This window comes from Leiobunum rupestre, chromosome 3, assembly GCF_980474605.1.
Source record: "Leiobunum rupestre chromosome 3, qqLeiRupe1.1.hap1, whole genome shotgun sequence".
In the NCBI taxonomy this organism is placed as follows: Eukaryota; Metazoa; Arthropoda; class Arachnida; order Opiliones; family Sclerosomatidae; genus Leiobunum; species Leiobunum rupestre.
The window spans coordinates 25,770,241-25,783,938 of NC_143386.1; the positions used below are offsets into that span (position 1 = coordinate 25,770,241).

General features: G+C 42.0%; 39 non-coding genes across 39 annotated transcripts; all 39 read left to right on the top strand.

The window, feature by feature from the left end:
• The first annotated feature begins 321 nt into the window (after positions 1-321).
• On the top strand, positions 322-394 carry TRNAV-UAC (transfer RNA valine (anticodon UAC)). The gene has a single exon. It is a non-coding gene; the product is annotated as a tRNA-Val (tRNA).
• Positions 395-662: 268 nt separating this feature from the next.
• Positions 663-735, top strand: TRNAV-UAC (transfer RNA valine (anticodon UAC)). Its single transcript has one exon. It is a non-coding gene; the product is annotated as a tRNA-Val (tRNA).
• A 110-nt stretch (positions 736-845) lies between these two features.
• TRNAV-CAC (transfer RNA valine (anticodon CAC)) lies at positions 846-918 on the top strand. The gene has a single exon. It is a non-coding gene; the product is annotated as a tRNA-Val (tRNA).
• Positions 919-1,249: 331 nt separating this feature from the next.
• Positions 1,250-1,322, top strand: TRNAV-UAC (transfer RNA valine (anticodon UAC)). The gene has a single exon. It is a non-coding gene; the product is annotated as a tRNA-Val (tRNA).
• A 268-nt stretch (positions 1,323-1,590) lies between these two features.
• Positions 1,591-1,663, top strand: TRNAV-AAC (transfer RNA valine (anticodon AAC)). Its single transcript has one exon. It is a non-coding gene; the product is annotated as a tRNA-Val (tRNA).
• Positions 1,664-1,994: 331 nt separating this feature from the next.
• On the top strand, positions 1,995-2,067 carry TRNAV-UAC (transfer RNA valine (anticodon UAC)). The gene has a single exon. It is a non-coding gene; the product is annotated as a tRNA-Val (tRNA).
• A 268-nt stretch (positions 2,068-2,335) lies between these two features.
• Positions 2,336-2,408, top strand: TRNAV-UAC (transfer RNA valine (anticodon UAC)). The gene has a single exon. It is a non-coding gene; the product is annotated as a tRNA-Val (tRNA).
• A 110-nt stretch (positions 2,409-2,518) lies between these two features.
• On the top strand, positions 2,519-2,591 carry TRNAV-CAC (transfer RNA valine (anticodon CAC)). The gene has a single exon. It is a non-coding gene; the product is annotated as a tRNA-Val (tRNA).
• Positions 2,592-2,922: 331 nt separating this feature from the next.
• TRNAV-UAC (transfer RNA valine (anticodon UAC)) lies at positions 2,923-2,995 on the top strand. Its single transcript has one exon. It is a non-coding gene; the product is annotated as a tRNA-Val (tRNA).
• Positions 2,996-3,667: 672 nt separating this feature from the next.
• On the top strand, positions 3,668-3,740 carry TRNAV-UAC (transfer RNA valine (anticodon UAC)). The gene has a single exon. It is a non-coding gene; the product is annotated as a tRNA-Val (tRNA).
• A 268-nt stretch (positions 3,741-4,008) lies between these two features.
• On the top strand, positions 4,009-4,081 carry TRNAV-AAC (transfer RNA valine (anticodon AAC)). The gene has a single exon. It is a non-coding gene; the product is annotated as a tRNA-Val (tRNA).
• Positions 4,082-4,412: 331 nt separating this feature from the next.
• On the top strand, positions 4,413-4,485 carry TRNAV-UAC (transfer RNA valine (anticodon UAC)). The gene has a single exon. It is a non-coding gene; the product is annotated as a tRNA-Val (tRNA).
• Positions 4,486-4,753: 268 nt separating this feature from the next.
• TRNAV-UAC (transfer RNA valine (anticodon UAC)) lies at positions 4,754-4,826 on the top strand. The gene has a single exon. It is a non-coding gene; the product is annotated as a tRNA-Val (tRNA).
• Positions 4,827-4,936: 110 nt separating this feature from the next.
• TRNAV-CAC (transfer RNA valine (anticodon CAC)) lies at positions 4,937-5,009 on the top strand. Its single transcript has one exon. It is a non-coding gene; the product is annotated as a tRNA-Val (tRNA).
• A 331-nt stretch (positions 5,010-5,340) lies between these two features.
• On the top strand, positions 5,341-5,413 carry TRNAV-UAC (transfer RNA valine (anticodon UAC)). Its single transcript has one exon. It is a non-coding gene; the product is annotated as a tRNA-Val (tRNA).
• Positions 5,414-5,523: 110 nt separating this feature from the next.
• On the top strand, positions 5,524-5,596 carry TRNAV-AAC (transfer RNA valine (anticodon AAC)). Its single transcript has one exon. It is a non-coding gene; the product is annotated as a tRNA-Val (tRNA).
• Positions 5,597-5,681: 85 nt separating this feature from the next.
• Positions 5,682-5,754, top strand: TRNAV-AAC (transfer RNA valine (anticodon AAC)). The gene has a single exon. It is a non-coding gene; the product is annotated as a tRNA-Val (tRNA).
• Positions 5,755-6,243: 489 nt separating this feature from the next.
• On the top strand, positions 6,244-6,316 carry TRNAV-UAC (transfer RNA valine (anticodon UAC)). The gene has a single exon. It is a non-coding gene; the product is annotated as a tRNA-Val (tRNA).
• Positions 6,317-6,426: 110 nt separating this feature from the next.
• TRNAV-AAC (transfer RNA valine (anticodon AAC)) lies at positions 6,427-6,499 on the top strand. Its single transcript has one exon. It is a non-coding gene; the product is annotated as a tRNA-Val (tRNA).
• An 85-nt stretch (positions 6,500-6,584) lies between these two features.
• TRNAV-AAC (transfer RNA valine (anticodon AAC)) lies at positions 6,585-6,657 on the top strand. Its single transcript has one exon. It is a non-coding gene; the product is annotated as a tRNA-Val (tRNA).
• Positions 6,658-6,742: 85 nt separating this feature from the next.
• TRNAV-AAC (transfer RNA valine (anticodon AAC)) lies at positions 6,743-6,815 on the top strand. Its single transcript has one exon. It is a non-coding gene; the product is annotated as a tRNA-Val (tRNA).
• Positions 6,816-6,900: 85 nt separating this feature from the next.
• On the top strand, positions 6,901-6,973 carry TRNAV-AAC (transfer RNA valine (anticodon AAC)). Its single transcript has one exon. It is a non-coding gene; the product is annotated as a tRNA-Val (tRNA).
• Positions 6,974-7,304: 331 nt separating this feature from the next.
• TRNAV-UAC (transfer RNA valine (anticodon UAC)) lies at positions 7,305-7,377 on the top strand. The gene has a single exon. It is a non-coding gene; the product is annotated as a tRNA-Val (tRNA).
• A 110-nt stretch (positions 7,378-7,487) lies between these two features.
• On the top strand, positions 7,488-7,560 carry TRNAV-AAC (transfer RNA valine (anticodon AAC)). Its single transcript has one exon. It is a non-coding gene; the product is annotated as a tRNA-Val (tRNA).
• Positions 7,561-7,645: 85 nt separating this feature from the next.
• On the top strand, positions 7,646-7,718 carry TRNAV-AAC (transfer RNA valine (anticodon AAC)). The gene has a single exon. It is a non-coding gene; the product is annotated as a tRNA-Val (tRNA).
• Positions 7,719-7,803: 85 nt separating this feature from the next.
• Positions 7,804-7,876, top strand: TRNAV-AAC (transfer RNA valine (anticodon AAC)). Its single transcript has one exon. It is a non-coding gene; the product is annotated as a tRNA-Val (tRNA).
• A 331-nt stretch (positions 7,877-8,207) lies between these two features.
• On the top strand, positions 8,208-8,280 carry TRNAV-UAC (transfer RNA valine (anticodon UAC)). Its single transcript has one exon. It is a non-coding gene; the product is annotated as a tRNA-Val (tRNA).
• A 110-nt stretch (positions 8,281-8,390) lies between these two features.
• TRNAV-AAC (transfer RNA valine (anticodon AAC)) lies at positions 8,391-8,463 on the top strand. The gene has a single exon. It is a non-coding gene; the product is annotated as a tRNA-Val (tRNA).
• Positions 8,464-9,293: 830 nt separating this feature from the next.
• TRNAV-AAC (transfer RNA valine (anticodon AAC)) lies at positions 9,294-9,366 on the top strand. Its single transcript has one exon. It is a non-coding gene; the product is annotated as a tRNA-Val (tRNA).
• A 489-nt stretch (positions 9,367-9,855) lies between these two features.
• On the top strand, positions 9,856-9,928 carry TRNAV-UAC (transfer RNA valine (anticodon UAC)). The gene has a single exon. It is a non-coding gene; the product is annotated as a tRNA-Val (tRNA).
• Positions 9,929-10,038: 110 nt separating this feature from the next.
• Positions 10,039-10,111, top strand: TRNAG-ACC (transfer RNA glycine (anticodon ACC)). The gene has a single exon. It is a non-coding gene; the product is annotated as a tRNA-Gly (tRNA).
• An 85-nt stretch (positions 10,112-10,196) lies between these two features.
• On the top strand, positions 10,197-10,269 carry TRNAV-GAC (transfer RNA valine (anticodon GAC)). The gene has a single exon. It is a non-coding gene; the product is annotated as a tRNA-Val (tRNA).
• Positions 10,270-11,661: 1,392 nt separating this feature from the next.
• TRNAV-UAC (transfer RNA valine (anticodon UAC)) lies at positions 11,662-11,734 on the top strand. Its single transcript has one exon. It is a non-coding gene; the product is annotated as a tRNA-Val (tRNA).
• Positions 11,735-11,844: 110 nt separating this feature from the next.
• Positions 11,845-11,917, top strand: TRNAV-AAC (transfer RNA valine (anticodon AAC)). The gene has a single exon. It is a non-coding gene; the product is annotated as a tRNA-Val (tRNA).
• Positions 11,918-12,002: 85 nt separating this feature from the next.
• Positions 12,003-12,075, top strand: TRNAV-AAC (transfer RNA valine (anticodon AAC)). Its single transcript has one exon. It is a non-coding gene; the product is annotated as a tRNA-Val (tRNA).
• Positions 12,076-12,406: 331 nt separating this feature from the next.
• On the top strand, positions 12,407-12,479 carry TRNAV-UAC (transfer RNA valine (anticodon UAC)). The gene has a single exon. It is a non-coding gene; the product is annotated as a tRNA-Val (tRNA).
• A 514-nt stretch (positions 12,480-12,993) lies between these two features.
• Positions 12,994-13,066, top strand: TRNAV-UAC (transfer RNA valine (anticodon UAC)). Its single transcript has one exon. It is a non-coding gene; the product is annotated as a tRNA-Val (tRNA).
• A 110-nt stretch (positions 13,067-13,176) lies between these two features.
• Positions 13,177-13,249, top strand: TRNAV-AAC (transfer RNA valine (anticodon AAC)). The gene has a single exon. It is a non-coding gene; the product is annotated as a tRNA-Val (tRNA).
• Positions 13,250-13,492: 243 nt separating this feature from the next.
• Positions 13,493-13,565, top strand: TRNAV-AAC (transfer RNA valine (anticodon AAC)). Its single transcript has one exon. It is a non-coding gene; the product is annotated as a tRNA-Val (tRNA).
• Positions 13,566-13,698: the final 133 nt, after the last annotated feature.

Genomic DNA, 13,698 nt, shown 5'->3' on the forward strand with positions numbered 1-13,698 from the left:
TTTTGACTTGTTGTTAGAACGAAACTTTCGGAGGTTTTTGGCAATTTTTTCAAATTGAAAAGTGACATATTTTGGGTCCTTGGTAGTATAGTGCTGAGTATCACCGCCTGTTTTACGGAAGACCTGAGTTAAATTCCCCGCCGGGGAGGCATGACCGGCTTCAGTTTTTAAAGATTGCAGAAAATATTTTGGTGGCAATGAAACGGTTTCTTCTTAATACCAAAAATATCCGTTTTAAAGAAATCCACTGGTTCAGGCCTTGGTCAAAATGCAACCCTATCTCCAAGACGATTTTCGTCAGTTCATGTTGCAGTCGCTAGCGTATCTATGGTGTAGTGGTTATCACGTCCGCTTTACACGCGGAAGGTCTCAGGTTCGAGCCCTGATAGATACAAAGAAGGTTGATATTTTAGCGATATGTGGACGAGTGAATTGAAGGCTCTCGGTCTCGAAAATTTGCCCATTTTTAAAACGGTTTCATCGTATTTACGATGGCTATGACGGGTATCTATGGTGTAGTGGTTATCACGTCCGCCTAACACGCGGAAGGTCCCAGGTTCGAGCCCTGATAGATACATAATGTTCTTTTTTGACTTGTTGTTAGAACGAAACTTTCGGAGGTTTTTGGCAATTTTTTTAAATTGAAAAGTGAAATGTTTTGGGTATCTATGGTGTAGTGGTTATCACGTCCGCTTTACACGCGGAAGGTCTCAGGTTCGAGCCCTGATAGATACAAAGAAGGTTGATATTTTAGCGATATGTGGACGAGTGAATTGAAGGCTCTCGGTCTCGAAAATCTGCCCATTTTTAAAACGGTTTCATCGTATTTACGATGGCTATGACGGGTATCTATGGTGTAGTGGTTATCACGTCCGCCTCACACGCGGAAGGTCCCAGGTTCGAGCCCTGGTAGATACATAATGTTCTTTTTTGACTTGTTGTTAGAACGAAACTTTCGGAGGTTTTTGGCAATTTTTTTAAATTGAAAAGTGACATTTTTTGGGTCCGTGGTAGTATAGTGCTGAGTATCACCGCCTGTTTTACGGAAGACCTGAGTTAAATTCCCCGCCGGGGAGGCATGACCGGCTTCAGTTTTTAAAGATTGCAGAAAATATTTTGGTGGCAATGAAACGGTTTCTTCTTAATACCAAAAATATCCGTTTTAAAGAAATCCACTGGTTCAGGCCTTGGTCAAAATGCAACCCTATCACCCAGACGATTTTCGTCAGTTCATGTTACAGTCGCTAGCGTATCTATGGTGTAGTGGTTATCACGTCCGCTTTACACGCGGAAGGTCTCAGGTTCGAGCCCTGATAGATACAAAGAAGGTTGATATTTTAGCGATATGTGGACGAGTGAATTGGAGGCTCTCGGTCTCGAAAATTTGCCCATTTTTAAAACAGTTTCATCGTATTTACAATGGCTATGACGGGTATCTATGGTGTAGTGTTTATCACGTCCGCCTAACACGCGGAAGGTTCCAGGTTCGAGCCCCGGTAGATACATAATGCTCTTTTTTGACTTGTTGTTAGAACGAAACTTTCGGAGGTTTTTGGCAATTATTTTAAATTGAAAAGTGAAATGTTTTGGGTATCTATGGTGTAGTGGTTATCACGTCCGCCTAACACGCGGAAGGTCCCAGGTTCGAGCCCTGGTAGATACATAATGTTCTTTTTTGACTTGTTGTTAGAACGAAACTTTCGGAGGTTTTTGGCAATTTTTTCAAATTGAAAAGTGACATATTTTGGGTCCTTGGTAGTATAGTGCTGAGTATCACCGCCTGTTTTACGGAAGACCTGAGTTAAATTCCCCGCCGGGGAGGCATGACCGGCTTCAGTTTTTAAAGATTGCAGAAAATATTTTGGTGGCAATGAAACGGTTTCTTCTTAATACCAAAAATATCCGTTTTAAAGAAATCCACTGGTTCAGGCCTTGGTCAAAATGCAACCCTATCACCCAGACGATTTTCGTCAGTTCATGTTACAGTCGCTAGCGTATCTATGGTGTAGTGGTTATCACGTCCGCTTTACACGCGGAAGGTCTCAGGTTCGAGCCCTGATAGATACAAAGAAGGTTGATATTTTAGCGATATGTGGACGAGTGAATTGAAGGCTCTCGGTCTCGAAAATTTGCCCATTTTTAAAACGGTTTCATCGTATTTACGATGGCTATGACGGGTATCTATGGTGTAGTGGTTATCACGTCCGCCTAACACGCGGAAGGTCCCAGGTTCGAGCCCTGATAGATACATAATGTTCTTTTTTGACTTGTTGTTAGAACGAAACTTTCGGAGGTTTTTGGCAATTTTTTTAAATTGAAAAGTGAAATGTTTTGGGTATCTATGGTGTAGTGGTTATCACGTCCGCTTTACACGCGGAAGGTCTCAGGTTCGAGCCCTGATAGATACAAAGAAGGTTGATATTTTAGCGATATGTGGACGAGTGAATTGAAGGCTCTCGGTCTCGAAAATCTGCCCATTTTTAAAACGGTTTCATCGTATTTACGATGGCTATGACGGGTATCTATGGTGAAGTGGTTATCACGTCCGCCTCACACGCGGAAGGTCCCAGGTTCGAGCCCTGGTAGATACATAATGTTCTTTTTTGACTTGTTGTTAGAACGAAACTTTCGGAGGTTTTTGGCAATTTTTTTAAATTGAAAAGTGACATTTTTTGGGTCCGTGGTAGTATAGTGCTGAGTATCACCGCCTGTTTTACGGAAGACCTGAGTTAAATTCCCCGCCGGGGAGGCATGACCGGCTTCAGTTTTTAAAGATTGCAGAAAATATTTTGGTGGCAATGAAACGGTTTCTTCTTAATACCAAAAATATCCGTTTTAAAGAAATCCACTGGTTCAGGCCTTGGTCAAAATGCAACCCTATCACCCAGACGATTTTCGTCAGTTCATGTTACAGTCGCTAGCGTATCTATGGTGTAGTGGTTATCACGTCCGCTTTACACGCGGAAGGTCTCAGGTTCGAGCCCTGATAGATACAAAGAAGGTTGATATTTTAGCGATATGTGGACGAGTGAATTGGAGGCTCTCGGTCTCGAAAATTTGCCCATTTTTAAAACAGTTTCATCGTATTTACAATGGCTATGACGGGTATCTATGGTGTAGTGGTTATCACGTCCGCCTAACACGCGGAAGGTTCCAGGTTCGAGCCCTGGTAGATACATAATGCTCTTTTTTGACTTGTTGTTAGAACGAAACTTTCGGAGGTTTTTGGCAATTATTTTAAATTGAAAAGTGAAATGTTTTGGGTATCTATGGTGTAGTGGTTATCACGTCCGACTAACACGCGGAAGGTCCCAGGTTCGAGCCCTGGTAGATACATAATGTTCTTTTTTGACTTGTTGTTAGAACGAAACTTTCGGAGGTTTTTGGCAATTTTTTCAAATTGAAAAGTGACATATTTTGGGTCCTTGGTAGTATAGTGCTGAGTATCACCGCCTGTTTTACGGAAGACCTGAGTTAAATTCCCCGCCGGGGAGGCATGACCGGCTTCAGTTTTTAAAGATTGCAGAAAATATTTTGGTGGCAATGAAACGGTTTCTTCTTAATACCAAAAATATCCGTTTTAAAGAAATCCACTGGTTCAGGCCTTGGTCAAAATGCAACCCTATCTCCAAGACGATTTTCGTCAGTTCATGTTGCAGTCGCTAGCGTATCTATGGTGTAGTGGTTATCACGTCCGCTTTACACGCGGAAGGTCTCAGGTTCGAGCCCTGATAGATACAAAGAAGGTTGATATTTTAGCGATATGTGGACGAGTGAATTGGAGGCTCTCGGTCTCGAAAATTTGCCCATTTTTAAAACAGTTTCATCGTATTTACAATGGCTATGACGGGTATCTATGGTGTAGTGTTTATCACGTCCGCCTAACACGCGGAAGGTTCCAGGTTCGAGCCCTGGTAGATACATAATGCTCTTTTTTGACTTGTTGTTAGAACGAAACTTTCGGAGGTTTTTGGCAATTATTTTAAATTGAAAAGTGAAATGTTTTGGGTATCTATGGTGTAGTGGTTATCACGTCCGCCTAACACGCGGAAGGTCCCAGGTTCGAGCCCTGGTAGATACATAATGTTCTTTTTTGACTTGTTGTTAGAACGAAACTTTCGGAGGTTTTTGGCAATTTTTTCAAATTGAAAAGTGACATATTTTGGGTCCTTGGTAGTATAGTGCTGAGTATCACCGCCTGTTTTACGGAAGCACTGAGTTAAATTCCCCGCCGGGGAGGCATGACCGGCTTCAGTTTTTAAAGATTGCAGAAAATATTTTGGTGGCAATGAAACGGTTTCTTCTTAATACCAAAAATATCCGTTTTAAAGAAATCCACTGGTTCAGGCCTTGGTCAAAATGCAACCCTATCTCCAAGACGATTTTCGTCAGTTCATGTTGCAGTCGCTAGCGTATCTATGGTGTAGTGGTTATCACGTCCGCTTTACACGCGGAAGGTCTCAGGTTCGAGCCCTGATAGATACAAAGAAGGTTGATATTTTAGCGATATGTGGACGAGTGAATTGAAGGCTCTCGGTCTCGAAAATTTGCCCATTTTTAAAACGGTTTCATCGTATTTACGATGGCTATGACGGGTATCTATGGTGTAGTGGTTATCACGTCCGCCTAACACGCGGAAGGTCCCAGGTTCGAGCCCTGATAGATACATAATGTTATTTTTTGACTTGTTGTTAGAACGAAACTTTCGGAGGTTTTTGGCAATTTTTTTAAATTGAAAAGTGAAATGTTTTGGGTATCTATGGTGTAGTGGTTATCACGTCCGCTTTACACGCGGAAGGTCTCAGGTTCGAGCCCTGATAGATACAAAGAAGGTTGATATTTTAGCGATATGTGGACGAGTGAATTGAAGGCTCTCGGTCTCGAAAATCTGCCCATTTTTAAAACGGTTTCATCGTATTTACGATGGCTATGACGGGTATCTATGGTGTAGTGGTTATCACGTCCGCCTCACTCGCGGAAGGTCCCAGGTTCGAGCCCTGGTAGATACATAATGTTCTTTTTTGACTTGTTGTTAGAACGAAACTTTCGGAGGTTTTTGGCAATTTTTTTAAATTGAAAAGTGACATTTTTTGGGTCCGTGGTAGTATAGTGCTGAGTATCACCGCCTGTTTTACGGAAGACCTGAGTTAAATTCCCCGCCGGGGAGGCATGACCGGCTTCAGTTTTTAAAGATTGCAGAAAATATTTTGGTGGCAATGAAACGGTTTCTTCTTAATACCAAAAATATCCGTTTTAAAGAAATCCACTGGTTCAGGCCTTGGTCAAAATGCAACCCTATCACCCAGACGATTTTCGTCAGTTCATGTTACCGTCGCTAGCGTATCTATGGTGTAGTGGTTATCACGTCCGCTTTACACGCGGGAGGTCTCAGGTTCGAGCCCGGATAGATACAAAAAAGGTTGATATTTTAGCGATATGTGGACGAGTGAATTGGAGGCTCTCGGTCTCGAAAATTTGCCCATTTTTAAAACAGTTTCATCGTATTTACGATGGCTATGACGGGTATCTATGGTGTAGTGGTTATCACGTCCGCCTAACACGCGGAAGGTCCCAGGTTCGAGCCCTGGTAGATACATAATGCTCTTTTTTGACTTGTTGTTAGAACGAAACTTTCGGAGGTTTTTGGCAATTTTTTTAAATTGAAAAGTGAAATGTTTTGGGTATCTATGGTGTAGTGGTTATCACGTCCGCCTAACACGCGGAAGGTCCCAGGTTCGAGCCCTGGTAGATACATAATGTTCTTTTTTGACTTGTTGTTAGAACGAAACTTTCGGAGGTTTTTGGCAATTTTTTTAAATTGAAAAGCGAAATGTTTTGGGTATCTATGGTGTAGTGGTTATCACGTCCGCCTAACACGCAGAAGGTCCCAGGTACGAGCCCTGGTAGATACATAATGTTATTTTTTGACTTGTTGTTAGAACGAAACTTTCGGAGGTTTTTGGCAATTTTTTTAAATTGAAAAGTGACATTTTTTGGGTCCTTGGTAGTATAGTGCTGAGTATCACCGCCTGTTTTACGGAAGACCTGAGTTAAATTCCCCGCTAGGGAGGCATGACCGGCTTCAGTTTTTAAAGATTGCAGAAAATATTTTGGTGGCAATGAAACGGTTTCTTCTTAATACCAAAAATATCCGTTTTAAAGAAATCCACTGGTTCAGGCCTTGGTCAAAATGCAACCCTATCACCCAGACGATTTTCGTCAGTTCATGTTACAGTCGCTAGCGTATCTATGGTGTAGTGGTTATCACGTCCGCTTTACACGCGGAAGGTCTCAGGTTCGAGCCCTGATAGATACAAAGAAGGTTGATATTTTAGCGATATGTGGACGAGTGAATTGGAGGCTCTCGGTTTCGAAAATATGCCCATTTTTAAAACAGTCTCATCGTATTTACGATGGCTATGACGGGTATCTATGGTGTAGTGGTTATCACGTCCGCCTAACACGCGGAAGGTCCCAGGTTCGAGCCCTGGTAGATACATAATGCTCTTTTTTGACTTGTTGTTAGAACGAAACTTTCGGAGGTTTTTGGCAATTTTTTTAAATTGAAAAGTGAAATGTTTTGGGTATCTATGGTGTAGTGGTTATCACGTCCGCCTAACACGCGGAAGGTCCCAGGTTCGAGCCCTGGTAGATACATAATGTTCTTTTTTGACTTGTTGTTAGAACGAAACTTTCGGAGGTTTTTGGCAATTTTTTTAAATTGAAAAGCGAAATGTTTTGGGTATCTATGGTGTAGTGGTTATCACGTCCGCCTAACACGCGGAAGGTCCCAGGTTCGAGCCCTGGTAGATACATAATGTTCTTTTTTGACTTGTTGTTAGAACGAAACTTTCGGAGGTTTTTGGCAATTTTTTTAAATTGAAAAGCGAAATGTTTGGGGTATCTATGGTGTAGTGGTTATCACGTCCGCCTAACACGCGGAAGGTCCCAGGTTCGAGCCCTGGTAGATACATAGTGTTCTTTTTTGACTTGTTGTTAGAACGAAACTTTCGGAGGTTTTTGGCAATTTTTTTAAATTGAAAAGTGACATTTTTTGGGTCCTTGGTAGTATAGTGCTGAGTATCACCGCCTGTTTTACGGAAGACCTGAGTTAAATTCCCCGCTAGGGAGGCATGACCGGCTTCAGTTTTTAAAGATTGCAGAAAATATTTTGGTGGCAATGAAACGGTTTCTTCTTAATACCAAAAATATCCGTTTTAAAGAAATCCACTGGTTCAGGCCTTGGTCAAAATGCAACCCTATCACCCAGACGATTTTCGTCAGTTCATGTTACAGTCGCTAGCGTATCTATGGTGTAGTGGTTATCACGTCCGCTTTACACGCGGAAGGTCTCAGGTTCGAGCCCTGATAGATACAAAGAAGGTTGATATTTTAGCGATATGTGGACGAGTGAATTGGAGGCTCTCGGTCTCGAAAATATGCCCATTTTTAAAACAGTTTCATCGTATTTACGATGGCTATGACGGGTATCTATGGTGTAGTGGTTATCACGTCCGCCTAACACGCGGAAGGTCCCAGGTTCGAGCCCTGGTAGATACATAATGCTCTTTTTTGACTTGTTGTTAGAACGAAACTTTCGGAGGTTTTTGGCAATTTTTTTAAATTGAAAAGTGAAATGTTTTGGGTATCTATGGTGTAGTGGTTATCACGTCCGCCTAACACGCGGAAGGTCCCAGGTTCGAGCCCTGGTAGATACATAATGTTCTTTTTTGACTTGTTGTTAGAACGAAACTTTCGGAGGTTTTTGGCAATTTTTTTAAATTGAAAAGCGAAATGTTTTGGGTATCTATGGTGTAGTGGTTATCACGTCCGCCTAACACGCGGAAGGTCCCAGGTTCGAGCCCTGGTAGATACATAATGTTCTTTTTTTACTTGTTGTTAGAACGAAACTTTCGGAGGTTTTTGGCAATTTTTTTAAATTGAAAAGTGACATTTTTTGGGTCCTTGGTAGTATAGTGCTGAGTATCACCGCCTGTTTTACGGAAGACCTGAGTTAAATTCCCCGCCGGGGAGGCATGACCGGCTTCAGTTTTTAAAGATTGCAGAAAATATTTTGGTGGCAATGAAACGGTTTCTTCTTAATACCAAAAATATCCGTTTTAAAGAAATCCACTGGTTCAGGCCTTGGTCAAAATGCAACCCTATCACCCAGACGATTTTCGTCAGTTCATGTAACAGTCGCTAGCGTATCTATGGTGTAGTGGTTATCACGTCCGCTTTACACGCGGAAGGTCTCAGGTTCGAGCCCTGATAGATACAAAGAAGGTTGATATTTTAGCGATATGTGGACGAGTGAATTGGAGGCTCTCGGTCTCGAAAATTTGCCAATTTTTAAAACAGTTTCATCGTATTTACGATGGCTATGACGGGTATCTATGGTGTAGTGGTTATCACGTCCGCCTAACACGCGGAAGGTCCCAGGTTCGAGCCCTGGTAGATACATAATGCTCTTTTTTGACTTGTTGTTAGAACGAAACTTTCGGAGGTTTTTGGCAATTTTTTTAAATTGAAAAGTGAAATGTTTTGGGTATCTATGGTGTAGTGGTTATCACGTCCGCCTAACACGCGGAAGGTCCCAGGTTCGAGCCCTGGTAGATGCATGATGTTCTTTTTTGACTTGTTGTTAGAACGAAACTTTCGGAGGTTTTTGGCAATTTTTTTAAATTGAAAAGCGAAATGTTTTGGGTATCTATGGTGTAGTGGTTATCACGTCCGCCTAACACGCAGAAGGTCCCAGGTACGAGCCCTGGTAGATACATAATGTTATTTTTTGACTTGTTGTTAGAACGAAACTTTCGGAGGTTTTTGGCAATTTTTTTAAATTGAAAAGTGACATTTTTTGGGTCCTTGGTAGTATAGTGCTGAGTATCACCGCCTGTTTTACGGAAGACCTGAGTTAAATTCCCCGCTAGGGAGTTATGACCGGCTTCAGTTTTTAAAGATTGCAGAAAATATTTTGGTGGCAATGAAACGGTTTCTTCTTAATACCAAAAATATCCGTTTTAAAGAAATCCACTGGTTCAGGCCTTGGTCAAAATGCAACCCTATCACCCAGACGATTTTCGTCAGTTCATGTTACCGTCGCAAGCGTATCTATGGTGTAGTGGTTATCACGTCCGCTTTACACGCGAAAGGTCTCAGGTTCGAGCCAGGATAGATACAAAGAAGGTTGATATTTTAGCGATATGTGGACGAGTGAATTGGAGGCTCTCGGTCTCGAAAATTTGCCCATTTTTAAAACAGTTTCATCGTATTTACGATGGCTATGACGGGTATCTATGGTGTAGTGGTTATCACGTCCGCCTAACACGCGGAAGGTCCCAGGTTCGAGCCCTGGTAGATACATAATGCTCTTTTTTGACTTGTTGTTAGAACGAAACTTTCGGAGGTTTTTGGCAATTTTTTTAAATTGAAAAGTGAAATGTTTTGGGTATCTATGGTGTAGTGGTTATCACGTCCGCCTAACACGCGGAAGGTCCCAGTTTCGAGCCCTGGTAGATACATAATGTTCTTTTTTGACTTGTTGTTAGAACGAAACTTTCGGAGGTTTTTGGCAATTTTTTTAAATTGAAAAGTGAAATATTTTGGGTCCTTGGTAGTATAGTGCTGAGTATCACCGCCTGTTTTACGAGAGACCTGAGTTAAATTCCCCGCCGGGGAGGCATGACCGGCTTCAGTTTTTAAAGATTGCAGAAAATATTTTGGTGGCAATGAAACGGTTTCTTTTTAATACCAAAAATATCCGTTTTAAAGAAATCCACTGGTTCAGGCCTTGGTCAAAATGCAACCCTATCACCCAGACGATTTTCGTCAGTTCATGTTGCAGTCGCTAGCGTATATATGGTGTAGTGGTTATCACGTCCGCTTTACACGCGGAAGGTCTCAGGTTCGAGCCCTGATAGATACAAAGAAGGTTGATATTCTAGCGATATGTGGACGAGTGAATTGGAGGCTCTCGGTCTCGAAAATTTGCCCATTTTTAAAACGGTTTCATCGTATTTACGATGGCTATGACGGGTATCTATGGTGTAGTGGTTATCACGTCCGCCTACCACGCGGAAGGTCCCAGGTTCGAGCCCTGGTAGATACATAATGCTCTTTTTTGACTTGTTGTTAGAACGAAACTTTCGGAGGTTTTTGGCAATTTTTTTAAATTGAAAAGTGAAATGTTTTGGGTATCTATGGTGTAGTGGTTATCACGTCCGCCTGACACGCGGAAGGTCCCAGGTTCGAGCCCTGGTAGATACATAATGTTCTTTTTTGACTTGTTGTTAGAACGAAACTTTCGGAGGTTTTTGGCAATTTTTTTAAATTGAAAAGCGAAATGTTTTGGGTATCTATGGTGTAGTGATTATCACGTCCGCCTAACACGCGGAAGGTCCCAGGTTCGAGCCCTGGTAGATACATATTGTTCTTTTTTGACTTGTTGTTAGAACGAAACTTTCGGAGGTTTTTGGCAATTTTTTTAAATTGAAAAGTGACATTTTTTGGGTCCTTGGTAGTATAGTGCTGAGTATCACCGCCTGTTTTACGGAAGACCTGAGTTAAATTCCCCGCCGGGGAGGCATGACCGGCTTCAGTTTTTAAAGATTGCAGAAAATATTTTGGTGGCAATGAAAACGTTTCTTCTTAATACCAAAAATATCCGTTTTAAAGAAATCCACTGGTTCAGGCCTTGGTCAAAATGCAACCCTATCACCCAGACGATTTTCGTCAGTTCATGTTACCGTCGCTAGCGTATCTATGGTGTAGTGGTTATCACGTCCGCTTTACACGCGGAAGGTCTCAGGTTCGAGCCAGGATAGATACAAAGAAGGTTGATATTTTAGCGATATGTGGACGAGTGAATTGGAGGCTCTCGGTCTCGAAAATTTGCCCATTTTTAAAACAGTTTCATCGTATTTACGATGGCTATGACGGGTATCTATGGTGTAGTGGTTATCACGTCCGCCTAACACGCGGAAGGTTCCAGGTTCGAGCCCTGGTAGATACATAATGCTCTTTTTTGACTTGTTGTTAGAACGAAACTTTCGGAGATTTTTGGCAATTTTTTTAAATTGAAAAGTGAAATGTTTTGGGTATCTATGGTGTAGTGGTTATAACGTCCGCCTAACACGTGGAAGGTCCCAGGTTCGAGCCCTGGTAGATACATAATGTTCTTTTTTGACTTGTTGTTAGAACGAAACTTTCGGAGGTTTTTGGCAATTTTTTTAAATTGAAAAGCGAAATGTATTGGGTATCTATGGTGTAGTGGTTATCACGTCCGCCTAACACGCGGAAGGTCCCAGTTTCGAGCCCTGGTAGATACATAATGTTCTTTTTTGACTTGTTGTTAGAACGAAACTTTCGGAGGTTTTTGGCAATTTTTTTAAATTGAAAAGTGACATATTTTGGGTCCTTGGTAGTATAGTGCTGAGTATCACCGCCTGTTTTACGAGAGACCTGAGTTAAATTCCCCGCCGGGGAGGCATGACCGGCTTCAGTTTTTAAAGATTGCAGAAAATATTTTGGTGGCAATGAAACGGTTTCTTCTTAATACCAAAAATATCCGTTTTAAAGAAATCCACTGGTTCAGGCCTTGGTCAAAATGCAACCCTATCACCCAGACGATTTTCGTCAGTTCATGTTACAGTCGCTAGCGTATCTATGGTGTAGTGGTTATCACGTCCGCTTTACACGCGGAAGGTCTCAGGTTCGAGCCCTGATAGATACAAAGAAGGTTGATATTTTAGCGATATGTGGACGAGTGAATTGGAGGCTCTCGGTCTCGAAAATTTGCCCATTTTTAAAACAGTTTCATCGTATTTACCATGGCTATGACGGGTATCTATGGTGTAGTGGTTATCACGTCCGCCTAACACGCGGAAGGTCCCAGGTTCGAGTCCTGGTAGATACATAATGCTCTTTTTTGACTTGTTGTTAGAACGAAACTTTCGGAGGTTTTTGGCAATTTTTTTAAATTGAAAAGCGAAATGTTTCGGGTATCTATGGTGTAGTGGTTATCACGTCCGCCTAACACGCGGAAGGTCCCAGGTTCGAGCCCTGGTAGATACATAATGTTCTTTTTTGACTTGTTGTTAGAACGAAACTTTCGGAGGTTTTTGGCAATTTTTTTAAATTGAAAAGTGACATATTTTGGGTCCTTGGTAGTATAGTGCTGAGTATCACCGCCTGTTTTACGAGAGACCTGAGTTAAATTCCCCGCCGGGGAGGCATGACCGGCTTCAGTTTTTAAAGATTGCAGAAAATATTTTGGTGGCAATGAAACGGTTTCTTCTTAATACCAAAAATATCCGTTTTAAAGAAATCCACTGGTTCAGGCCTTGGTCAAAATGCAACCCTATCACCCAGACGATTTTCGTCAGTTCATGTTACAGTCGCTAGCGTATCTATGGTGTAGTGGTTATCACGTCCGCTTTACACGCGGAAGGTCTCAGGTTCGAGCCCTGATAGATACAAAGAAGGTTGATATTTTAGCGATATGTGGACGAGTGAATTGGAGGCTCTCGGTCTCGAAAATTTGCCCATTTTTAAAACAGTTTCATCGTATTTACGATGGCTATGACGGGTATCTATGGTGAAGTGGTTATCACGTCCGCCTAACACGCGGAAGGTCCCAGGTTCGAGCCCTGGTAGATACATAATGTTCTTTTTTGACTTGTTGTTAGAACGAAACTTTCGGAGGTTTTTGGCAATATTTTTAAATTGAAAAGTGACATATTTTGGGTCCTTGGTAGTATAGTGCTGAGTATCACCGCCTGTTTTAGGGAAGACCTGAGTTAAATTCCCCGCCGGGGAGGCATGACCGGCTTCAGTTTTTAAAGATTGCAGAAAATATTTTGGTGGCAATGAAACGGTTTCTTCTTAATACCAAAAATATCCGTTTTAAAGAAATCCACTGGTTCAGGCCTTGGTCAAAATGCAACCCTATCACCCAGACGATTTTCGTCAGTTCATGTTACAGTCGCTAGCGTATCTATGGTGTAGTGGTTATCACGTCCGCTTTACACGCGGAAGGTCTCAGGTTCGAGCCCTGATAGATACAAAGAAGGTTGATATTTCAGCGATATGTGGACGAGTGAATTGGAGGCTCTCGGTCTCGAAAATTTGCCCATTTTTAAAACAGTTTCATCGTATTTACCATGGCTATGACGGGTATCTATGGTGTAGTGGTTATCACGTCCGCCTAACACGCGGAAGGTCCCAGGTTCGAGCCCTGGTAGATACATAATGCTCTTTTTTGACTTGTTGTTAGAACGAAACTTTCGGAGGTTTTTGGCAATTTTTTTAAATTGAAAAGTGAAATGTTTTGGGTATCTATGGTGTAGTGGATATCACGTCCGCCTAACACGCGGAAGGTCCCAGGTTCGAGCCCTGGTAGATACATTATGCTCTTTTTTGACTTGTTGTTAGAACGAAACTTTCGGAGGTTTTTGGCAATTTTTTGAAATTGAAAAGCGAAATGTTTCGGGTATCTATGGTGTAGTGGTTATCACGTCCGCCTAACACGCGGAAGGTCCCAGGTTCGAGCCCTGGTAGATACATAATGTTCTTTTTTGACTTGTTGTTAGAACGAAACTTTCGGAGGTTTTTGGCAATTTTTTTAAATTGAAAAGTGACATATTTTGGGTCCTTGGTAGTATAGTGCTGAGTATCACCGCCTGTTTTAGGGAAGAC